The sequence below is a fragment of the Danio rerio genome, chromosome 9 (genome assembly GCF_049306965.1).
Source record: "Danio rerio strain Tuebingen ecotype United States chromosome 9, GRCz12tu, whole genome shotgun sequence".
Classification (NCBI taxonomy): Eukaryota; Metazoa; Chordata; class Actinopteri; order Cypriniformes; family Danionidae; genus Danio; species Danio rerio.
This window is the reverse complement of record NC_133184.1, coordinates 6,896,698-6,923,527: the sequence shown is the minus strand read 5'-3', so window position 1 is coordinate 6,923,527 and position 26,830 is coordinate 6,896,698. Positions and strand designations below refer to the sequence as shown.

The 26,830-nt window shown below is 37.4% G+C and overlaps 2 long non-coding RNA genes across 2 annotated transcripts in view; one reads left to right on the top strand and one right to left on the bottom strand.

Moving 5' to 3' along the window:
• Positions 1 to 26,830, bottom strand: part of LOC137496443 (uncharacterized) — a 196,366-nt gene that overhangs the window by 63,426 nt on the left and 106,110 nt on the right. The gene's annotated exons all lie outside the window — the stretch shown is intronic.
• On the top strand, positions 9,228 to 15,479 carry LOC141376064 (uncharacterized). The gene is made up of 2 exons (XR_012385150.1): positions 9,228 to 9,325; positions 14,631 to 15,479. It is a non-coding gene; the product is annotated as an uncharacterized lncRNA (long non-coding RNA).

The following is a 26,830-nucleotide window of genomic DNA, read 5'->3' as shown; positions in this document are numbered from 1 at the left end:
GCGTTTTTTTCTAGACACTCAAAGCAATCTCTTCATCCACCACTAGTTTGCAGCATCCACCTGGATTATGCGACAGCAGCCATATCACGCCAAACCACAGAACAGCTGATGGGTGGAGAGAAGACAGAGTGATGAAGTCAATTATGATAAAGGGATGATTAGGAGACTGTGATGGTCAGAGGCCAGTGGGCAAATTTGGCTCGGATACTGGGGTTAAACCCCTACTCTTTTACGAAGGCCATCCTGGGATTTTTAATGTCCCCAGTTGTATGTCTCATCTGAAATACGGCGCACACTGAGAATCCCCTTCACTATACTGTGGCATTAGGGCCCACAAAGACTGCAGGCTGAGCACCCCCTGCTGGCCTCACTAACACCCTTTCCAGCAGCAACCTAGCTTTTCCACATGGTCTCCCATCCAGGTGCTGACCAAGCGCAGCCCTGCTTAAGCCTAGTTCACACTACAGGATTTTAAACATCAGCAGATCGCTGTGCTGTTCACACTACATGACTTGACTTTGTGTCTTTTAATCTCTGTGGTGTTCACACTACGCAACACTCCGTGAACGATCCACAAGAGGGGGGTCACACACTACATGATCTGACAACAACTCATTCCCCATCAGCTCATTCAAGCTACCAAACCACAGGGTGAGGGAGGAGTCGTCAGAAAAAGCTGAACACTATTGGCTGCTTGTGTGCTGATGACATCACTGACAGCGTTTAAAGCAAGTGTGCCGCAAGCCTGCGTTTGAGTGAAGGTCTCGGCCGTTAGATCGCCCCCTGGGGGCTGGCTGCAGTACAAGTCATAAAGCCCGCCTCCTCCGTGTTAATGAAGGTGACTTGAGCCCAAATAAAAAAAAATATTACACTTGCAATAAAATGTCCCGAAAGATGGTTCTGGTCGATTAAGGCACTGGTTATTGTGCTGAAATAGGTGCAGATCTTCATTTTTGTAAACAGTTTGTTTTTAGCAGTAATTTAATGCTGGGCGTGTCATCGTGATTGACAGCTGTGATTGACAGTTTCTCAATGCATCGCGTCTGAGCTTCGGCAGGAGATTGAAGTGTTGTAATTCGATTTCTGTGTTATTTTACCATGACAGAATGAGTTCAGCAGTAAACTACAGTTTCTGACATACATAATCCTGGTGGAACACTGTTTATTCGCTAAGGTCAGGGCTTTTTTCGGGCTTTATTAGTTTGCTGATACACGCCTAGCCACCCAGATGGCAAAATACACTCGGACAAGTTCGGCTAGATTCTCGCCTGCCGGAGACTTACCCCTCAGAGCTCAGACTGACTACCTCTGCTGGACCTACTCCGGAGGCCTGGACTCACGCACCGATTCCAGCCCGAGTTAATCGAGCCAGATGCGGCGGCCGAGCGAGCCGGCGCTGCCGCATGCGAGCCGGAATCAGCCCGCGACGCCGCGAGTAGGTTATGCGCTGCGGTCCGGAGCTGGCGCGATTGAATATAAAAAACCCTCATATTTGTTAACGTTATTACATCCATCTGTGTTGATATGACAGCAAACGCATGCTGAGAAGTTCGGGGGGCGTGGTTGATTTTACATAAAGCGTTTGGTTGGAAGCTCGACTCCGCTCATTTTCGCGGCTCCTCCTCTGGCTCCATCAGACAATCCTTCTGCGCATGTCAAGGCTCCAATTTCAGCAGTCTTTTGCAACAGTTTGTGCCCGTCAAGCAGGCGTTTTGCCCTCAAGGCGTTCAATGGGAAAAGGGGCTGTCGCGTCGTCCATATTTTTTACAGTCATTGGTTTAAAGCTTTGGAGAAAGCCTTTAAAAACATCGTCAATCAGCTGATTTATGAGCGGATTAATCACTCATCTGCAAGGTTCCAGTGGATAGATACACAGAGAGTTTTTAATTTTTGTAATTTTATAACTCTTTGAAATAAAACTAACATATTTATAACACCCTGCCGTTTTCTAACTATCAGTGTATTTCTTTCTGACATTGTTATTTTTTTTATTACAAAACAGTAAAGAACTGAGCATTTCTGCCTTAAATTACCATATTGGTCAAAATGACTGCATGTATGTCTAATACTTTTCACTGTGACTTTAAATATGTGTGCATTTTCTTGCCTGGCAACTTCCTGCTAACATAAACAAAACTTTCTGATGGCAAAAACATCAATTTACTTCAGATATCTTTCAAAACAGCATATTCTGTGCTGTGTAATAGCTCCTGTTTGAAAGTGAAAATGAAAGCCAAGACCTTTAAGTGTTTTAGTATCTTAACTACATATTTATAGACTGTATTACCAAAAAAATATTATATTTTAGGGTAATAGTGTCATTAAATATGATGCCAGACATTCAAAGCTTAATTTTAATATCTCAGTAATAGCTTTGAATGTAATGTTGTGACAATATGGCGTTTCACATGAGAACGGTCAGAATGAGCAGTATGGTAATTCTAATAGTTACAGAATTCTAGTTCCACTGTTAATATATCCTCCTCTCATGCCTGTGCTAACGCAGAATGAAGCGAGTGCACCGATGCCCATTCTGACCAATCACAGATGTTTCTGCTGAGCTCCTGAACACACAGGCATTCAGCTCATGCTGATCTGCTCTCTCATTGGCTGCAGCTCGTCACTACATCTGACCACACGTGGGGTTGAGTCGGCCGACTGCTCTGGAATATTTAGCATGCTGAATGTTGGATTTCCGTCTGCGAGGTTGTCGGCGACGCGTCAGCGAGCCTCGTTGATGCGTTGCTCAGTAGTTCACACATAAAGAGCGGCGAGCGCCGAGCACCCGCAGATTTCTTCCCGATCACAGCCCGATCTGTCGGCGAGCTCGTTAACTTCCAAATCGGGCTCAAATCAGGCTTAAAATCCTCTAGTGTGAACTAGGCATTAGCGTCAGTGGGTGACCATGTGAGAGTTGTATAGAGCTATCTGCCGGCATATGCACCTGTGTCATCACTTATATTGCAAGTAATATCTTTCCGGCTCCTCGTTTGGGATGCTTCTCATAAACTGGCCCCCAAGACAAACTAATTAAATAGCCCTGACCTAGAGACAAAAGCCTGGAGGAGGATACTGTAATGACACTGTATGTGATGTGCATGTTTTCTACTGTCAAAATCAATGCAGGCGCATAGTAGTCGACAAGTGACATGGTTTGCCGTAACAAACAAGCCCCTCCCCCACTAAACTGCATGGCTATGAATACTGATGAATGGCCATTTTGACTGGAAGGTGGAACTTCCTTTTCTGTGGCAGCAATGCTAAATATTGTACCTTCCCACATTTGAGGTATTGCAAGTCTTTGTTAACTCTAGAATGTGGACAGATATCATTTTCTAAAATACAGTAGAAACGCCAGCCTGGATGAGGATCATTTCATTCTAATGGTGTTTGAAAACAAACAAGCACTAGTGTAAACAGCCATAGAAACGTGACCTCTGATCAAATGCACAGCTACTGGCCTTCCTTCTCCGTCATTTCTGTATAACGTAGGCATTTGCAATGCATTAACCTAAGATGCAAAATTCTCATATATGAGTTCAGATGTTTAATACGTTCCCTGCTGGTTCACACTCAGAGAGGGGCACATTAAACAGCCTCGTCTGTCAGCTGGCAGTGACTGTAGTGACTGAGCCCTGCGCTCTTCGATGGAGTTTTCTGCCGCACTTGTGAGTCTTCATGAAAACGGAGGTGTGGGAAATGACAGGAGTGTCATTGCATCCTGGGATTGATTTAGCTCACAGAGCTGCTCCGCTGACAGCGAGCAGAGTGTTTGTGTGTGTATTTACCGCCGAGGTTGTCGGAGAGACAGACGACGTCTCTGTCAGCACTCGGCGGCAGAAATGATCGGCTGGTGATGTCCTATTAGTGGGCCTGCACTACGTCTGCTAGCGAGCGCTGACTGCTCACAGCGGGCTGCTTCACGCCGGCTGTAGGTGTAGATCTCTGTCGTGTCGCTCCTCTGATCTGCTGGATCTGCTGTCCTCTTTTCTGTTGTGCTTCTGCTCTTTTAAAAGAGTGTTTTTAAACACTCTTAACGCTCTTTCACCTGACAGCGTGGCTTCAGTGCTCGCGGCAGGCAGATAGTGTATCGTCACACTGAGGTGAGTTTATGATGTTGCTAGAAAGCTTCACAGTGGGGGTTTACAGTATTTTACAACACAAATCGAAAGGGGAGATTGTAGAAGGACGTTTTTCTTTCTTTTTCAGTATTTTATTTTTCATTCCCTAAAACCCAGCTGTGGGTTACATGGCGCATGCAGGCATTATGAATGATTTTCATGAGAAAGAAACCAGTCCTCAGACTTCTCTGAATAAAATTTTTTACATGTTTTCTTTCATCTTCGAGTCTTTACAGTACTATATATGATTTATTTAATGCAACACAACATGCATGGGTGAAATGAAAGTATCAGGGCCCTATCATATAGACACGACGCAATTGTTGTTTGCTAGTTTTAGCCTGGCGCATAAGTCGTTTTGATGTTTTGCGTCACGCTGTTTAAATAGCAAATGCATTTGCGCTCATATGTGCGCCCATAGGCGTTCTGGTCTAAAAAAGGAGGTGTGTTGAGGCGCATTGCTGGCGCTATTTTAAAAAAACTTAAATAGACAATTCAATAGATCAGATCAAATCAGGTCTATAATCCAGCGCAGAGCGCATTAGTTGTGCACCTCGCTTACACATTGCTTAATACAAACAGGGTGTACAACAATACGCAGATATCATTACATATGAAAAAGAATTAAAGGATTAAAATATTACAAAAATTATTATTTTCTAGCCTACAAAAAAATCATACTTTCATACCTTCTTCATCTTAGGGGGCTTTTTCAGTTTATTCATAACAATTTGCTTTTGTATAATGCTATTTTATCCATATTTATATTTGTTTGATTAAAAAAAGTTAGACTTGCCCGCCTGTCAGGTTTTAGACCAAATGTGGCAAAGCATGTTTGGAAATAAATTAAATTTTTAATTTATATAACAATTATAATAATTTATCATTTTTGGCCACACTTTGTTATTATTGTTCATTTATTAATTTGCTGGACATTAGAAATAGTTTTGAAACAAATCTTTGCGCTTAACAAACAAAATTAATGTGCAGGCTAATAGATGTCTGTGCATACAACACTTCCCCTATCCATGAGAGTGCAAGAGAAAGTAAATAATGAGGCTCATCTCTCATTCTCGCGCTGCAGATGCTCTGTTTAACTGCTTTATTGCTAGTGAAGTGTTCAGTTTTTCCACTTACAAAGTCCGCCATGTAAATAGCAAATGCACCATGGCGCGACGCAACTGATTCTTAAAGGGAATGGGAGATGAGACTGATTGGTTTGTTCTCAAAACACACCTGTAACTCCACAGCGTAAAGTGGATTTTTCCATCCTTAAAAAAGTGGATTCTGACACGCCCTTAATGCGTTTGCACTTTGGCGTTTGCGCTCTGGCCTCAGAATGTTTACACTAGTCAGAACTGCTTTCATAGCATCAATTCAATTTTGGTGCTGTGTTGTTTTTTTCATAGTATTCAAATACACTCACCAGCCACTTTATTAGGTACATCTGTCCAACTGCTCATTAACGCACATTTCTAATCAGCCAATCACATGGCAGCAACTCAATGCATTTTGGTATGTAAACCTGGGGTCCGTTCTTTGTACGTGGATTACTTAATTAACTGGATTTGGATATTGACGATTTGACACAATCCAGGATCATTTAGTTCTTCAAAACTCATTTGACTTGAGACTTGTTGTCATCGCAACAGTTCTGGTAGCTCAAACCTGCTAGGGAGCAGGTTCATTTCATATAACACGATTAGATCGGGTCAGTTTGAGCAAAGATAATATTGAAAGCATGTACCAAATGCTGATATTTTCTGACAGTAGTCATATACGTTGGAAAAATAGTATATATATATATATATATATATATATATATATATATATATATATATATATATATATATATATATATATATATTAATTAAAAAATATATAATAATAAAACTTATGCAATCTGCCATCAGTCTTAAAGACTGCCACCTGGGGGTTCAAAGAGAAAATTTATTGATATGAACTTTTTAGATACAAATGCGTACATGCACAATATTGGACTTAAAAAGGATAATAATTTATGCAGTCATGCATGTGTTTTGACTTCTAATATACCAGTAATTTGATACTTCGCAAAAAGTTGCAGACACCTTTACCAATATTCAAATGCTTTTTTGATGCAAAATTTATTTATACAGTTATTCCTTATGCTGATTAAAAAAACCTTGAGTAGGACTATAGTCTACTATAATAAAGAACATCTTCTCTAAATGGAGAACTAACTACATTGATATGCATTGAAATACATGATGAATACTTATGACACATGAAAGTGTAAAGGCTGCAGCTCACAACAAACGTGGAAAGTTATTGCGTGTCATATTTAACAAACCGTTTGCTGCTAATTTGATGTAATTTTGCTCACATGGATAATTGAATATTAATCCGATGTCATTATGCTGCTGTGCCGTCAGCCAATCACTGCATTGCTGATCATAATTTCGAGGATCGATAGATCTGTCCTTCACAGCACACGCAGTGATCTCAGATCAGTTCATCCAGACATTTTAAGCTGATTCGCGAACTTGTTTGAAGAACCAAACTAGGCAGAGATCAGTTATCAAGATTAAAAGATCCAGGATCTGCCAAATCATCTTAGATTTTAAAAAGGAGGCGTGGCACCTAACCCCACCCCTAAACCCAACCGTCATTGGGGGATGAGCAAATCGTACTAAATTGTACAAATTAGATCGTACGATTTCATACGAATTAGCCACTAAATCAAAAAGTTACGAATTGCCGTGAGATTTTGTTGGATTTACATGCGAATGAGAAAACAATGTTGTTTAAGGATCAATGTATATCTTTTCAACGTGCTGAACTTTTATTACTTAGCTATGCCTAAGTATATACTTCTTTTAAGGATATCTATTCTTTCAATAGATATAGGTACCTTTAAAGTTAAGCATTCTCTAGCTGGAGTAAAAACAATGACAACATCATGTTGCTTGTTTCATGAGGAAGATACAAATGACCAACATAACCAATTAAAATGCAGGATCTTTTATATACAGTGTATACATTTTACAGACAGTCCCTTACCCACTATATTTCCTATTTCATTCATTCATTTTCTTTCGGCTTAGTCCCTTATTTATCAGGGATCACCACAGCGGAATGAACGAACAATTATTCCGGCATATGTTTACGCGGCAGATGCCCTTACAGCCATAACCCAGTCATGGGAAACACCCATACACATACACACACACACACACACACACACACACACACACACACACACACACACACACACGGAGAGACCATTCAAACTTCACACAGAAATGCCAACTGGCCCAGCCAGGACTCGAACCAGCAACCTTCTTGCTGTGAGGCGATAGTGCTAACCACCGAGCCACCATGCTGCCCATATTTCCTATTTCAAATTCACAAATCTGACATTTAAATTACCACATTTGGAACACAATTTAGAGCCAGTTACATTTTGCCAATTGCTACTGCATTTATAAATATAATTAATAATGAAAACGCCTAATGCATTGTCTTATTTGCATCTTATGGCTCGTATAGTGACAAACGACCTATAGGTTTGTAGCTATAAGTTGGAGTACATGTCGGAAATGGCCTTCACTCTCTACACTGTAGCATATAGAGTAGAAACTGTGTGCTGCGTGTGTCTGGCTCATGCTCTCTCTGTCTCTGCCGGGTCCAGATGTCCCTCTGTACTTCTTGTCTCTTTCATGTAGTTGTTAATGAGAGAGTCACATATGGCCTTCACCCTTGTTAGGCGGATGGGTGACACTTTCGGGGAAGTGGGGGAGTGTGGTGGAGCTCATGAAAGGGCCGCGCGGGGCACTGATCCAGGTATAGCGGGCGGTGGAGATGAGTGGGGTGAGCAAGACCAAGGGTCATATCATTAAATGCTTTATGGGTGATTTCAGACCGTCACATTTATACACTTAATGGGGATCCTGTGGATAATATGAGTGTTAATCTGGAATTTGGCTCTTGGGTTTTTGCGGGAATGCAGACCACTGTTGCTTTGAGATCTGGAAATTAAATTTTGAAAATGTGAAGCATCATTTTTAATGTGTTATTTATTTTTTTGGTGAGATAATAATAAAAAATTGTATTGTAAATTCACCAATTAGTACAGCGTGATATTGATTATTGACAAATTTCAGTGAAGGTTAATGCTATAGAAAGCAGGTGTTATGTTTTTTAAATAATTAATTAAATTCATAAATTTTCCTTTGGCTTAGTCACTTATTTATCAAGGGTCGCCACAGTGGAATGAACCACCAACTATTCAAGCACATGTTTTAAGAAGCGGATGCTTTTCCAGCTGCAACCCAGAATTGGGAAACACCCATACACACTCATTGACACACATACACTAAGGACAATTTTGTTTACCCAATTCACCTATAGCGCATGTCTTCGGATTTGTGGGGGAAACCAAAGCACCCAGAGGAAACACGGGGAGAACATGCAAACTCCACAAAGAAATACCAACTCAATGCTGTGAGATGTGAGATGAGCCACAGTGCTGCCTAAATAAATTAATAATGTATAACCTGGTACTTTTTAAATATAGCTTATTTAAATAAGTATTATGTGATAGTGTTGAATTTTTCTATAATAATTTGTATGCTTAATGTGTAAGAAACATCCGCAGAGGAAAATGTTTACAGACTTTAGACATGTTTTGGGATTATATTAGTTGTTATCGTACACTTGTGTCTAATACAAGTTAAATTTTAATGTGTAGTCATTTAAAAAGATAGTATCATTGAAACAGGATTGTAGCTTTTCTTAATAGTTTGAACAAATTTGATTTTAATATTTTTTATTTTTCTCTTTATTGTTTATTATTAATATTCTATTAGGTATTTATTTTGATTAATTCAGGTTAATTGCTAAAAATTATACATATTTCTTTGAACTAACAGCATGGGTGAAAATTAAATGTGTTTAAGCCTTTTTAGCACTGTACCATGTTAAATGTTACCATTGTTTTTTTTCTGATTTCTTTGTTTTGCATTGTGTATTGTTTGGCATGTTGACATGCAATACTGCTTCCGACCTCTGGGGGCACTAGGTTGATTTGCACCTGTATGAAGAGTCACTTACCATAGAGTAAATAGGAGTGTTTGGTAGAGTGGTCACCTCATGTTCCACTTTCGCTAACGACTTTCAAAGTCAGTCCAGTGTTTGATAACTATTGAAGTTATCGCTCAATTGTGAGTATATGTGTGTTTTATTTGATGTGTTGTGTGCAAGCAGTTATTTATGCCATTTTTGATTGCTTGTTTTAGAAAGGACTGTTTATATGTTGCGTATGTTGGCTTGCTGTTTCTCACTGGGAGAAGCTAAGTTTAACGAACTTCTTTGGTAGCAACAATCTTACTTAAACAGAAGGCAACTTGACTGCTTTCATACACATAACAAGTCTCTTCTAAGGAGCGACAGGACATTGAAGGAATTATTTAATCGCTCTCAAGTGTTCTAATATGATAAGTGGTCACTGACTCTATTTTTTCAGAAAGACTATTTAGTTTCTGATTTTGAAATGCCTTTTATTTTGGTTGTGATTGATGATTTGTTGTTTATTTGATGAGAACCAAATACGTGGCAAAAAAAAAAAAAAAAAGAGTTTACATTTGATTTAATTTGTTTCAAGAGAGTGCTTGTTCAGTAATGGCAAAATTCGGTAGAACCCCCTCAGAGTGATACCAAATCAAGGAGAGGAGATGTTGCTGCACATATGAAAATAATATATATATATATATATATATATATATATATATATATATATATATATATATATATATATATATATATATATATATATATATATATATATTGGGTGAGGCAGTGGCGCAGTAGGTAGTGCTGTCGCCTCACAGCAAGAAGGTCGCTGGGTCGCTGGTTCGAGCCTCGGCTCAGTTGGCGTTTCTGTGTGGAGTTTGCATGTTCTCCCTGCCTTCACGTGGGTTTCCTCCGGGTGCTCCGGTTTCCCCCACAGTCCAAAGATATAAAAAAATAAAAAAATCCTTATTTTACAGTTAATGGTTCATCGTTTACCAGAAGTCACAGTCAGTATGCTGGCCAGTTATATCTCACGAACACATCCTCGCCAGTTCTGGTTCTTAGATAGAGAATATAACTGTAAACTAATTTCCTATGAGGAATATTACGTTGGCGACACAGTGGCGCAGTAGGTAGTTCTGGCGCCTTACAGCAAGAAAGTTGGTGGATCGAGCATCGGCTGGGTCAGTTGGCGTTTCTTTGTGGAGTTTGCATGTTCTCCCTGCATTCGCATGGGTTTCCCCCAGGGCGATCCGGCTTCCCCCACAGTCCAAAGACATGCGGTACAAGTGAATGGGGTAGGCTAAAATGTTCGTAGTGTACGAGTGTAAATGGGTGTGTACTGTTGTTTCCCAGAGATGGGTTGCAGCTGGTAGGGCATCTGCTGCGTAAAACATATGCTAGAAAAGTTGGCGGTTCATTCCGCTGTGGCGACCTCGGATTAATAAAGGGACTAAGCTTAAAAGAAAATGAATGAATGATACTTAGCATCCTTACATCTTTAGCACAAGATGATATTTGATCAGATATGATGATCAAATATTTTATTCCAGTTGTGTCCTATTTAAAAAAAAACTAAATGTTTTTAGTTGAATGTTTCTTTTAGTTAACTGTGTGTATCGCTATAAAACTTTGGTCACACTTTGCAATAGGGTTTCATTAGTTAGAGGGTACCTATGATGAACATCATCTTTTGTAAGCTGTTCGGACAGAACTATGTGCAGGTATAGTGTGTCCGCAGTCATATTGAAGTGATATAAAGACAATAAGTCTATATTTAAAAATTTCCTGACGTTAAAATAATATCCAAATCCCTCCCATTTTGAGGCCAACCGCAAAGTGACGTAGGAGTGCAGTTTCCCCGCCCACTGAATTGGTTGACAGCCGCATATTAACATGTCTCCATAGTATTACATATAATCATATCAACTGGACAGAACATGCGCAAAGCAACTGGGATTAAAAGATCGCTCTCTGTGATCATCAGTCATCATCAAATGTGAACAAGAGTGAGTTTTACAAGTTTAAAACATTAATAAAACAGTGTATGATTGTAATTAATTACAGCTATTTTAACATCTTTATCACTACAGCTGCATGTCAGTACAACTATTAGAGAAGACGCTTCAATACCAGTTTGTGGACGTTAAATCAGGTTTATTTTCTACATCAACATAACGGATATCCATATAGTAGTGTGTATTTACAAGTACCCTGTCACATTTGCTGTGCAAAGTAAACGAGTACTGTGTGTATGTGTGTGTGTGTGTGTGCGTGAACTTTGTAACAACATTGTGTGTGATTCATCATTGCAGAAAGGCTTGAATTAACTCCACAACAAATCCATAAAATAATCATTGGGAGTTCTTATTGTAGTTTTTCCTCACAAATGTTTCGTGAGATCTGCTTCCTTCATGTCTGTCACTGTACTGTTTATCTGCTACAGCCGAGGCGGAGATTGAGGCACACTGACAGGCACGTGGGAATGGTGGGCGGTAAGCCCTAGCATTAAAGGCACAAGCCACAAAAACAGCTACAATGTGCTCAGAGCAGAACCTTCCAAACTTCTGAAAGGTCTGATAGGTGTTTTGAGCTGAAACTTTACAGAAACATTCTGGAGACACAAAAGAGTTAACTTAAATCTTGAAAAAGGGATAAAATAGGTGCTCTTTAATGTATTTGCTTACATAAATTAAGCACAAACGATATTTGTACAGAATTTATTAACCATAGTTCAACATTTACTAGTGCTTTATTAAAATACTAATCCATGCTTGTTAACATTAGTTAATGCACAGTGAGTTAACATAAACTATCAACGGAGGACTGTATTTTGATTAACTAATGTTAACAAGCATGTCACTAAAACTTCCAAAATAACTTGCTTGAAAGTTGCTAGGAAAGTAATAAGTAAAAAAGAGAGAACACTTCACTTGCATTTTTATTTGCTGGAGCCTCTAAACTGATTGTACTTCAAAAATATTCCCACTTGAAAAATTCAACAAATTGGGTTCAAGAGGGTTTCGAGAAGTTTGCTGCAAACAACTGTAATTTACTTTGCATGTGTCATCTGAATATTCATAAACACCCCGAGTTCGACCTTTCCTGAACAGACATGTGTTTCGCTTAATATGGTAAAGCTGAATCTTGCATTGCTGGCCAACACATTTCAGAAAAAAAGCTCAATGACAATTCTATCACAAAATAAAACAATGCAATGATGCTTGCATTTGTTAAAGCAAAAACATCTTTGCCAAACTGTTTTACAATGCTCTTTATAATGCAAATGCATCCATTACTATTTCCATAAACAGCAAGGTAGAGCTCAGATTTTTGTTTCAATCCTAAATAGAGATAATTTTCCACACCTGGAAAAGGATGGTGAAATGAGAAAAAATTCTGCCAATCATTATTTATGATTAATACTGATTTATCAAATCCAAAAAAAATAAAGTTTGTTCTACTTAATATCACGTATGTATATGCATATTTCAATATTTTATTATATACATACATGAAATGTATGAAAATGTTTATTTGCAATCCCAAATCAGAAAAATTATGGAAAACGCAAACAAAAAAATAAAGAAGTGATTTCTAAATTGACTTGTATTTCATTGCAGACATACAAGAGCACACTTTTTATGTGTTCCTTAGGATTTTTTATATTTCAAAATAAACACATTCCAATTTTATTTCTTGCAACATATTTAAAAAATGGAACAGTAAAGCATTTACCACTTGATGATGTTGTCATTGCTTTTTACAACACTTAAAAGACATTTAAGGACTGAAGACATCAAATGATTAACCAGAGCATCTACAGCAGGAGAATGAGAGATGAGCCTCCTCATTCTTTACGCTTTCACTCTTGTGAATAGGGAAACGTGTTGTAAGCAGACATCCATTTGCCTATAAATTTTTTATTTTTTTTGTTAAGCGCAAATATTTGTTTCAAAACTATTTCTAAATTCAGTTCTAATTTCCAGCAAATGAATAAATGAACAATAATAGTGTGCTATTATGAGTTATATCCTAATACACATGCTATGCTCCATATAGTCTAAACCCAGCAGGTGGGCAAATCTAAGCTTGTTTTTAATAAAACAAATATAAATATGCACTAATAAATAATACTGCTAATAATAATAACATTATACAAAAGCAAATTGTTATACATAAACTGAAAAAGCCCCCCGAGATGAAGAAAGCATGAAAGTATAGTTCTGTTTTTGTAGCCTAAAAATAATAATTTTTGTAATATTTTAATCTTTTAATTATTTTTCATATGTAAAGATATTTGCATATTGCTGTACATTCTGTGTGTATTAAGCAATGTTTAAGCGAGGGGCACAACTAACGTGCTCTGCGCTGGACTATAGACCTGCTTTAATCTGGTCTACTGAACAGTCCATTATAGTTCCTCAAAACAGCAACACGGCCCCTTCTTTGGACCATAACGCCTATGGGCACACATATGAGTGCAAATGCATGTGCTGTTTAAGCAGTGTGATGCAAAATGTCGAAATGACTCTTGCGCCGAGCTGAAACTAGCAAACAACAATTGTGTCGCACCGTGCGTCACATTGCGCTGCGTGTACTGTATGATAGGGCCCATGTTGTTTGCTACATGGAATGCAAAAACTTTGAAGCTCAATATCTCAAAATCATTCAGAACACAGATAGAACCTTTTGATTCCTAGGTGATGATTTTTAAAACTACTTTGTAAATTACAATTCGGCGAAAATATACAGCAATTGGAGTATTTGTTACTTTACACCACTGGTTACAGGGTATGCACCAACAAGACTGTGTCTGTGAGTGTGTGTGCTGTTTAAATGGTCAATTTAATCAGTCTAGAGTAGCTCCCAGCTGTGTGTGTGCATCACACAATGCAAAACCGGGACAGGTGTGTGTGTGTGGTGCCTGAAGGGAGTTGTAGTTCATGTGAGTGCTGAATTATAGTCAGAGTGAAAGTGAATGTTCTCCAGCGATCTGTGAGGGTTAGATCACTGGTGATTGTAACATTACCACTGTAGAAATAAATAAAATGTGGTAGTGTGAACTACCTATTATGGTGAACTACCTATTAATACCAGTAAAATTCTCGCAACCATAACTACATGAAATTTTAACCTCTTACATGCAACAAAATATGCTGCTGCTTGTTCAAACTACTGATTAATACGAGCTGAAATGACAATTCTTGAGATTTTTATGGAACAACTTGATTGTTTTATGTTCAGTCCACTTAAATGTGTTAAGTTAACTTGAGCGATGACTGAATTGTGTGGAACCCTGCATCTTTAACAGTGCATATTGCCTTTTTTTGCATGCAGTTAGTGCATGGCGAGTGTTGATTTCAGCTCTGCTCATATCAGCAGTCTGTGGACGACAGCTGTGAATGTGTGCAGCCTCTCACCGCTCTTACCTGGAGATGCTCTTGTTTTGACCAGGTCTGCTTTTTCAAAGGAGGCTTTATTTATGAGAGCAGCGGTTCAAAGGGCCGTCCACCTTCACTTCAAACAAGTACAACCAAACTCTGCACGCTTTCTTCTGCAGTTTCAGCAGCGCAAGGTCAAGCCTTTGGTCCCTTCAAAAGAGCCACTTAAACGCAGACACAGATACAGGGACGCGGGGAGAAAAAAAAGGTGAGAAGAATAGAGTGAATCGTTAAAAAGAGTGAAGAGAGCGATGAGAGGACAGATGATGTTTGAAAGAGAAGGTGAACGGAGGACGGCGGAGAGATGGAAGGGTTTTCAGATGAGAGGAAGGACACGCTTTACCAGAGAGCTGGAGTTGACATCAGACAGCAGCTCTTCTGAGGAGATTCATCCAGCTCAGTCATCTTCTGACCTTCAGCTACAAGAAAGAGACGAGACAAAAGATCAGGAGAAGCTCTGTGTCAGTGCTGTTTACATGAACTCGAGATCTTCAAACCTTGCTGTTAAATTAAAGAATAGAGCGTTCTTCAACAGCGACTGCATGGGAGAGAAAAGGACGTTACTAGACACAAGCTGTGGTGAAACAGAACTGAATAGTATTGAATATACTGTAGATGAGGTGTGTGTGGTCTTCTGAAATCATGAAACAAAGATTTTTTTTTTCTCTCTACTTTTTTAAATCACATTCCTTAAATTTTCTTAATTAAATAAACATTACTTTGTGTGTGTTTGTGTGTTTATACAAATACAGTAGATTGCACAATTATTAGCCCTCCTATAACACTTTGGGATGTTAATTTTTTTCTATAATTTGCCTTAGTTTGGCTGCAATAAAAGTTCGTTTTAAAAACTTTTTAAAAACAGTGTTTTTGGTCAATATTATTAGTCTTTTTTTTCCTTTTTTTTAACAATTGGCTACAGAACAATGTTATCCAATAATGTGACTATAGCTAATAAACCTAGTTAAGTCTTTAAATTGGATTTTAAGAACACTAGTATCTTGCAAAATAACTAGTGAAATATTATGTTCTTTCATCATGGCCAAAAAAGAAATTAGTTATTACAAATTAGTTATTAACCGTATTATGTTTAAAAAAAAGGGTTGAAAAATATTGTCTGATCAACAGAACATATGTATTTACACTATATTAGTCAAAAGTTTGACACTATAAAACTTTATATTTTTTTAAATTCAATTTTTTAAGTCACCGAGCCTGTGTTTATTTGATTGTTAATTAATACTATTTAAAATATAAAAAGGTTTTATTTTAATATATTTTATTGTGTTTAAGCATATACATATATACAGGGCTTGATGTTAACTTTGTTAATCACTAGCTACTGTTTTCCAACGTTACTAGTCACATGCTTTATTCCCTAGCCACAAGTTTTATTGTTGGAAAAATATATTTTACATGGATACATTTGACTTTGGCTTGCTAAAAATGACCATTTATTAAATTTTGTCTCATGTCCACATGCCTCCTCGTTATTAGAACTTTTAAAATGTTCATTTCACATGACTTTTTAGGCCTCAACACTAAGGGTTTACCCATTTTTTTTTTTTTTATCTGGCCACGCCAAACTAATTATTTCCTTGCCACAAATAATGTCAAAACAAGCTAAATATAGCTGTATACGTACACTTTATTTAACAAAAATGTCCTTAAAAACAACAACAATAAATTAAATTTTTTAAAATATATATTCATTTATCTAAAACTATACACAACCCAGATTAATAAAGAGACTAAGCTGCAAATAAAATAAATGAACGAATGAATAAAACTATACACAGTAGTTTGTCTAGGCTAAAGGTCCCATATCATCAGGCAACTTATAAATTAAAAGTTATCTCATTTTAAAGCTATGTGAAAAACATTCTGTGTGCGATAGTGAAAGAAAGATCACTATTACTATATATATATATATACACACACACACACACACACACACACATGCATACATACATACATACATACATACATATATATATATATACACACACAAACATAATAAAATTCTCATAGCACTTCTGGACACTGTTAACATAGGGCGTCCTTTGGACACAGTACAGTTTGAACTGGCATTTCTGGATGAAACTATGTTTTGTGGTACTTCACAAAGGTTTGCCAAAGTAGTCCTGAGCCCATGTGTTGATATCGCTTATAGATGAATGAGGATTCTTGATGCCATGCCGCCACACTAAAATTCTTTAGATTTTAATTATGCTATGCACTGTTGAAGGTGAAATGTCCAAAATTTCTTCCTATCTTTCTATGAAGAATATTCTTTTTAAAGAGCCCATATTATACATGAAATAGGGTCATATCTTGGTTGTAAGGGTCTCCAACAACAGTTTAATATGCATGCAAGGTCAAAAAACACTTTCATGGTCTTATAATCTGCATTTATTTTTACCTAATTATCCCAGCGACTCCTGTATGAATCGTCCAGTGATTCATTTGTTCCCAAACCCCTCCTTAGCGCGAAGGTAATCTGCGCTGATTGGACCAATGACAGTCTGTTGCGATTGGTCGACTGCCTTCAGTCAGAGAGTGAAATGGCCAACAGCTAATCAGCAATATAAAAGTAATCACAGTTCATACACGCTCGATAGTGTAGGCGTGGATTTTAGCTTCCACACACACACAAAAACACACACACACCTCCGGACGACAACGCTCCCGCTTCCGCCCGCACCCGCCAGGTTTTAGCCTGAGAACCCGCTCCGTTTTCTGCCAGCCGCGCCCGATCTCGCTAGAGCGGGGGAGAACACAACCAAAAGTCACCCAGCTATACAGTCCAGACAGCCAAGATGTCTGTATAAACACACACACAGCACCAAGCACACAAAGCTCTCTCACGCTCGCTCTCTCTATCTCTCTCTCTCTCTCTCTCTCTCTCTCTCTCTCTCTCGCTCTCGCTCTCTCTCTCTCATACGTGCGCACTAACACACACAAGCACACTCTCTGTCTCATTCGCATATAGCAATATCCGTGATATTGCTAGACAGCCCGCTCCCGTCCCAAATTAAACCCGTTACCGACCGCTCCCGCGATTTATTCGGAAATTTATTCCCGCACCGCAGAAATCTGGCGCGGGGACAGCCGCGGGAATGCACAACTCTAACGTTACCTCGGAGCTCTGCAACAAAGCAGCACGCGTCGCGTTTTTAACGTGACTTTGCACGCGATAAGAGAATATAGCCAGTTAACCTGATACAGTACACGCGGTTACAAGTAACAAATCACAACTAAATACATTTGCAAGCTAGAGTAAACAAGGCAACAACTTTAATCGCACGTACTTACACTTGAGAAAGGTAGGAAAAAACCCATCCTGACGTCAATCAGTAAGTTACTCTTTACTGATCCTTCCTTTAACAAACGCAGATGAAGTATTCTTTGTAGCATGTAGTTTCCAGAAGTTTCCAGTAGCTTCCAACTGCTTGGCTATAATGCTGATGTTTCATCTTTGGGTAGAGACTCAATATATCCATCTGCAGTGTGACTTCAATCGACCGGCATGTTTGTGTGCGTGTGTTTGTGTGTGTGTCTGGGTTTCTGCGTCAGAGGGCGGGGCCTCAGGTTTAAAATCTCCCGGGTTTGCGCGTGCACGTGAATAACTTGGTTTCGTTCGTACGTCATGGCGAAACACCTAATGAATCGGTATCAAGGCGACTCGTTTGAAGCACTATGAGTCGACTCTTTTATAGATGAATCAACCGTTTTAAACACTGTATTCTTACAGATTAAAGCCTTAGCTGAACACTTCACTTCACTTAGAGCTGTGTTACACACTACATGGAGGGGAATTTTCAAAAACCCATAATATGGGCTCTTTAAACATTTCAATAATGTCCTTATGTATTTGTTGGCAAATTGGTGATCCTAGGCCCATCTTTGCTCTTAAAGGACTAGACCTTTCTTGGATGCTGCTTCTGTGCCAAATCATAATTACAATCACCTGTTGACATCACCCGTTTCAAATCATTATTATTTAAGAAAGTATAATATATTATTATTATTATTATATTAAATTATATATATATATATATATATATATATATATTATTTACCAAAATAATATTTAAACCATAACACTTGAGTCTTTAATGCAAAGAAAGTTGCACAAATTTGCATTTATAGAAAATTAAAATTATTTTTTTTGTAACATTATTCAGTGCATACATACGTTTTGCACTCGTCCATTAAAAACTTGGCATACATTAAATGTTATTTTCATGTGTCTATAAGCAACAATCATTTCATGCTATACTGTGGGTATATATATATATATATATATATATATATATATATATATATATATATATATATATATATATATATATACAGTAAATGTCTGTGTTATTGTTTTACAGAATATTAATTATGATTTTTTTTATGCAAAAGTATTATTACACAAGTTTCATGATGTGAAAGCTGATGCAATTTCAGGGCAAGATCCAGTTTCTCTAGTGTGGGAAGTCATGATAGTGCGAGGCAAGGCTAGACCACAGGTTCTTCTCAAGTCTGATGCTGTCTGTTGTATATCTGACAGAAACTGGGGAGCTAAAAATAAATCGCATGACAACTGCATCATTGCTTGAGATCTTTTTAAGTTAAACACAATGCTGGAAGAAACGTGTAATAATTCTAAAATGTAGTGTTTCTGTGGAGATACAACCAACAATTTTAATTGAACTGATTTACTGTTATTACTACACTGTCATAAAACAAGGGCACCGTAAAATAAGGTTTTACCATATGTACAAATAAATGAGAATGAGAAGTGTTTCAGGTGTAATTTTGCCCCATTCTTTCTGCAAACAAGCCTTAGGTGGGCAACAGTGTGGGGTCTTTAATGTCACATTTTGCGCTTCAAAATCCACCTCAGATTCTCTATTGGAGACAGGTCGGCAATGCAGACAGGCCAGTCTAGTACCTGTATCCTCTTCCTCCTCGGCCAGGACTTTGCAATGTGTGCAGAATGTGGTTTTTCGTTGTTTTGTTGAAATATGGACGTCCCTGAAAAAGAAGGCAGCATATTGTGCTCCAAAATCTTTGTGTATTTTTCAGCAGACACAACCCACTACCATGACAGATGCTGGCTTTTGGACTTGTTACTGGTAACAGTCCGGATTATCCTTTTCTTCTTTGGTCAGGGTCCATTTTTTCCCCCCAAAAAATACATGAAATTTTGATTCATCATACGGTTTCCACTGTGTGATGGTGCATTCCAGATGCCTCTGAGCCCAGATGAAACAACAGCACTTCTGGACACTGTTAACATAGGGCTTCCTTTTGGCGCAGTTTTAACTGGCATTTGTGGATGTAACTACGTATTATGGTACTTCATAAAGGCTTGCCAAAGTAGTCCTGAGCCCATGCGGTGATATCGCTTATAGACGAATGATGATTCTTGATGCAGTGTCGCCTAAGGGATCACAGTAGTTCAGCTTAGGCTCGTGCCCTTGTCATTTATGCACTGAAATTCAGCCCATCTTTGCTCCCAGAACTAGAACTAGATCTTTCTTAGATGCTGCTTTTGTACCAAATCATAATTACAATCACCTGTTGACACCACCTGTTTCAAATCACATCATTATTTAACCAGTTTACCTGATTACTAGCCCTAAATTGCTCCTGTCCCAACTTTTTTTTTTTTTGGAACATGTTGCAGGTCTGAATGACAGGAAAGGATGTATATTTAAAATTAAGTTATATTAAGTATATTAAGTTTATTTGTATATTTGAAATTAAGTTGCTCAGACAAAACATGAAATATTTTGTGTATGTTGTCTGCAATGAAACACAAGTCAAAGTTAATTAGAAAATCACCAGTTTCTTCTTCTTTTTTTTTTTGCGTTTCTACTGTTCCAACTTTTTTTGATTTGAGGTTGTATGAAGAAAATCATCATTTCATTAAATAACTATAACCATATTACAGATCCTTAGATCTTTTGACATACAGTAGTGTCCAAATTGTCAGAAATGATTTGATGTAAATTTCTGGACATGTTTAATCCTCCTCAGTTTATATAATTATTTAGTAATTGTCTGTATGCAGCTACTGTACATCTTTAATAGTTCAAGTTGTTCCATTAGAATGAGATACTGCTCATTTTATTTGAGTAAAGAGAGAAGCTCACCAAAAAATATTTTACTTACTATATACAGTTAAAATCAGAATTATTAAACCTCTTTTGATTATTTTTCTTTTTTAAATATTTCCCAAAAATTCTGGTAATATTTTTTTCTTCTGGAGAAAGTATTATTTGTATTATTTTGTTTTATTAAAAAAAAAGCATTTTAGGGTCAAAATTATTAGCCCCGTTAAGCTATATATATATATATATATATATATATATATATATATATATATATATATATATATATATATATATATATATATATATATAGCTGTAGCTGTATTGAAGTGTCTTGAAAAATATCTAGTCAAAAATTATTTACTGTCATCATGGTAAAGATAAAATAAATCAGTCGTTAGAAATTAGTTATTAAAACTTATGTTCAGAAATGTGTTGAAAAAATGTCTCTGTTAAACAGAAATTAGGGGAGTTTAATAATTATGACTTCAACTGTACCATATTACTATTTATACAACAGTTCTGTCTGGTTCTCGAATCTGATTGGCTGATAGCCGTGATATATTTAAGTAATATCAGCACCCATACAGCCTCTTTACCCTTTGTGTATTACTCCGCCCACATACAGCCAGCAAAAAGCAGACACTACAGATCTAAAGTTTAAAAGATGCACGCTCAGCTGTTTAACTGTCAGCTTATGATTTGAATCCGGAAGAAAATAGTTCCTCATACAAAAGGGTTTTTGAGACTCTCCATGTTTGATTTTGTTTTTATATACACTATTATGCCCTGAAACTGTTATGAACGCAATATCACACTCGTAGCAGTGCGATATGGCTGTATATCGGCACTGGTGGGGGCACTAAGGCACTCCTCCCTCCAGTGCCGATATACAGCAATATCGCACTGCTACTTGTGTGATATTGCTCATATATATTATGTACATTGTTTCCTGGTCCTTAAATGTATAGTATCTAGAAGTAAACATTCAGTCATAATTTTACCTAACTTGATGTATGTAAACTAATAATTTTTTTTTGTAATAATACTGAATATTTCCCTTTTCATTTTCTCTGTCAAACGTTTGCTTTTAACCACCAATTAGGATGACCATACTAAACGCATATTATGCTTCTTATTATTTATCAACGGAAAAAGGTACCATAAATATTACCCGCACTTAAACTTCATTAAGTTGTCACTGATAGTCAGTTCATCCGTCCAGGGCTTTGTAAATGAATTGAAGTCTTGAACCGCAGTGTTTAGATTTATGCGGCGGCCTTCCTTTCTGTTTGTTTTGGGATTAAGAATTACGTGTTTAAACTCAAATTTCCCTTACGCGTTGGCCGAGGCTGCAGATTTTTTTTTTTTTTGTGTGTGTGTTGTAGTTACATTGGAGGAAAGGCTTAGCGCGGGCAGACATTCAGACATTCAGACGGCCTGTCTGCTGTGCACCGGCTGTGCAGGTTTTTTTCCCTCTGTAAAAATATCACACCTTATTTACAATTCAATGAGGTGAACTGAGTAAGAGTAACAAAGCCTCCCTCCCTCCCTCCTCTCTCTCTCTCTCCCTCGCTCTCACATGTGCGCGCATACACTGCTGGGTGCAGCAAGAACAAATAATCTGAAAAGAGAGTCCAGATGCTGTATAAATAGAAGACGCACTTTCCTGCTCTCTTTCTTGGTTCTCTCTATGTATTTTTCTCCCCTCAGATTAAATAGTGTGATGGATGAAGTCAGAACATGCTACGGCTCTCTTTCGCGCGCTACGTCCTCGTGCTTTTCTCTAATTGAAAATGACTTGAAATGAAAAACGGGTCAGAAACCATATGGTTTCAAACATCCAAGGGGTAGCCAGTAATTATGTGTCACGCCAAACTGTCGTGAGTTGACGGATGTATTCTGACCAAGTTGTATTGCAATACAAGTGAAGTTCACCTCAGGAAATGTTAGAAAAACATCTTTACCCGATAGGCTTTGGCTGGCTGGCGTTTTGAGGGGTGAATTATGTTTGTATATTTGTATTGTATTGAGTTAGCCCTTAAAATGTATGTTTTTGATCAAATAATTCTTAGGAACACATGAAAATTTAGTAGATATTTTGCCTAAATTTATATGTTATGGTTCGTAGCAGTTATAAGGAGAAATTCTCAATGGTGCTAAAAAAACATGTTTCACTTTTAAAACATTACTTCCTCTATGTATTGTGGCAGTTTGGAGATCACAAAGCCTAAGGGTCACCTTTTTTTACTACGTGTATGCTGTTTAATAATCATCTGGGGCCAGATGACTTCTCCTTGAAAGTTACCAGCAATTTCCCGGAAAGTTCTGTATGTGTGAACAGGCCCTATTTGAGAATACCAATAAATTAGTTCTTTTCCAATTTTCCGGAAAGAGAAATTGTAACATTACTGGTAATTTGCCGGAATGCTGCGCTGTGTGAACGCAGAAGGAAGATTGCCGGAAAGAGCGCGTTCACATCTAAAACACGCGGACGTGAGACGTCCAGCCAATCAGAACATTCAGACGCATTAACATCCACACTGTTTATGCACATAAACGTATAAATAACATTTCTATGTTCCTTCTTTATGCCAACTGTGTAAGTAATTTATATCTATAAAATGCTTATGATAAGCCATTGTTTGTTTACCTTCAAGCTCTGAGGCGTGAAGCAGCTTGCGTCAGCACACACACATATTATGAACATCTCAAGATGTGAAAGTGTTTCTCTATATGTTTTTGTTGAAGTTGTTCACAATACTAACAGTTTGTAATGTAGTCAAACGTTTACAAATACAAGCGCAGCCATTTAGAGGTCATTTGTGATTAATGATGTCAGAATTCACCTGTATTTTGGAATAAATGTGTGATTGGTCTTTTTCAGAAACATTCCGTAACGTCCTCGTCTGTGTGAACAGCGCCTTTTTGATTTTACCGGTAAAGTCGTTCTGGAAATTTTCCGGATATTTACAGGTATCACTGTGTGAATGGGGCTAATGACAATCTCAGATGCACTGGGAGTAATGCAGAGTTCACACTGCATGATTTTATCCCCAATTTCGCCGACAGGTTTTGAGAAATCGGCAACAAATGCCTGAAATCACAGGCAAATCGTGATCGTGATCGTGCACATGAGTGTCAATCACACAGTATGAACTATCAAAGACGCTAAGAGAATCGCCAATGAGTAGCCGATGCCTGTGAGATATTTGGAATGCTAAATATCTGGAGCCGTCGCCTACAGCCAATGAGAGAGCAGCATTCACTTGTGTGTGTGTACCTGCAGGCCAGCGAGAGGTTGAGGGTGTAGTTAAAAGCGCTCATTTTGGGTTTATTTGGACCCAAGAAATAAAGGAATAACTAATGGAGATTTTACAGGAGCACCCGTGTCTGTTCGACGTTGCATACAGAAAGTTAAAAAAGAGAGTTGGGGAGAAATTGCTAATTCCCTTCAAACCCAGGTGAGTAAATATGAAGAGTTTTATTGCAAAACGAGATAAAAAATGCTGTTTTTTTTTTTTTTTTACATTTTTATTTAAGGCATCAACAGTCAGTTCATTCACAAGTTTTATACATTAAACTATTACTTGAGCTCAGTGAAGGCCAGGAACACAATATTTTCAAATCCAGGATATATATATATATATATATATATATATATATATATATATATATATATATATATATATATTTAATTTTATGTCCATAAATAGTTCATAAATAAGTCAAAAACCAAGCCAAAATGCAACATATTAATCTTAACATTGTCAAACATCTTAAATTGGTTTAAAAAAACTATACATCATAAATCTATAGAATGATATATATATATATATATATATATATATATATATATATATATATACAAAGATTGATTAATAATAATAAGATTCTGAGTTAGATTTGGCCAGAATGTACACAACATAACATAACTTTGTATTGTTATTATTATTATTTGCAAAACGCTATATCCACCTTGGGCTATATTCTACTACAGTTATTCCATTAAGAAAAGCTAGTGAATCAATTCAAATCAACTACTCAGCTACATGTAAGAAATTATTTAAAAAACAAACTTACAAAGGACACTTAGAAATGTCGCCTTGCAGACAGGTATCTTGTGATGGGAGGAGCGCAGGAAAAAAGGTGCTCCCTGGCCTTCCTCTTGACATCAGTGGAGACTCGTTACCAGCTGCATTGCGTATTGTTGACAGACGCAGGACTCTGGTCCACTTTTGTAGTGTAATTATACATTTTTGTGGAGTTGAAGACTTCATCTTCAATCATTAAATCAATGAGCAAACTTCACCAGCGGCTACTCTCTTGGATGCTGAGCTTGCGCAGCATCTTGGACGTTCTATAACTGTTATATCGCACTTTGTAAAGAAAACTGGTCTGGTGGATTTGTGAAAAAATACATTTTGTAGTAGGTCTAAGATGTACATTCTTACATGTTATTAATGGCAGCAGTTCACACATAGATTAAGGTACACCTGAACAGTGATTTCGAATAATAAAATCCAAATGTCAAAAAATGGCGTTTATAGCGTTTCCCAACCAAACTCTACCCTATCAAAGGCTTTTTCTTGTTATGTAGTTTATTAATAACAAAAGATATACTGCGTGTTTTTGGCTGTGAGAGGTAGTTTGGACGAAGTTGTCGGCGATTCTTCCCATTGTGAAGTCATGCAATGTGAAAGCCCCTGTCGCCGATCCATCTTGCAGTATAAACAAAGCAGCGACAAAATGCTAGCCCAGATAGTCATGCTGTGTCTAAACATCTGTGACACGACTACTTTGAAAATCATGCAGTCTGAACTCGACATAAGACATGGGCTGTTTCTCAATTCCAAGAATGCAGAGAATGGACTTGCGTTCTTGTGGAGACCGGTCTTGCCAGGTGTCCTCGGAAGAACGAACTCAGGAGACCGCGAGGGCAGAGAACGCGTCCTTTGAGAAATGGGATGCTGCGTTCTTCCTGATGGCCATGTGACCTTCACGCGTTTTAAATAATAAGCTGGTTTCCCCCCTCTTCATATACCAATATATTAATATATATACTTTAAATAAATATATATATATATATACTTTGCATAAAAACATTTTAAATATACTCTGCACAATATAAATAATACAGATTTGAATACGAATTTCAGCAAACAAACGACCCTTAATGTGCTTGTTCCTTTATTAAGATATTCATGCTAATGTTTACTTTCACCGTTTCATTTAGGATCTCTTGAGGTAAATAAGTGATATCTCTGAACTTTAATAATAAATCTAAATAAAATGCTGCGCTTCCCATCTCCAGTCGCAATGACTTCTGGGACTTCCAGAGCGAGTTCGGTGCTCAAGTCTGCATCAGTGCATCTTCAATATCAAGATCACATCCGGGAAGTTTCACGCGTTCTCCGTACTTGCGGTCTTGGGTATTGGAACTGAACTTAGGCAGCTGATGATGACGTTGCACGAGAACACGAGGACGCAAGACCGCTGAAGAACGCATATTGAGAAACAGCCATGTAGTGGGATCTTTTGATGAAATCACCTTTTGCTGAACAGCTTTTTTTCTTTCTAATAACGTAACAGAAAGGCTTTTATATATATATATATATATATATATATATATATATATATATATATATATATATATATCCAATACTAAGGAGTTTTATTTACACTAATTTATATATATATATATATATATATATATATATATATATAAATTAGTGTAAATAAAACTCCTTAGTATTGGATATTCAACAAGAAAGTTTGCGTTTAGGGTTAGGTGTAGGGAGAGATTTGCTATTGAATGACACCATTTATTTATCTTCTCTGCTTGTTCAAAAGCTGCTTGCAATAAGTTTAATTCTAGTATTGGATGTATCGTGTGACTTTCTTAATTTTATGAACAACAATAGAAGCCTTTATTATCAGATAATCTGCTTGTTAATCAGAATTACATTGAACAGAGTAAACGTTGTTGGCGTTTTACTTAATCTAATGTTCATTTTGCCTCAATTGTACAGTAGGTACTTTTTTTTTTTTTGGAGTTTTACAAAAATGGTAGAGGCACGTTTTTCCAATGAGCCTTGGT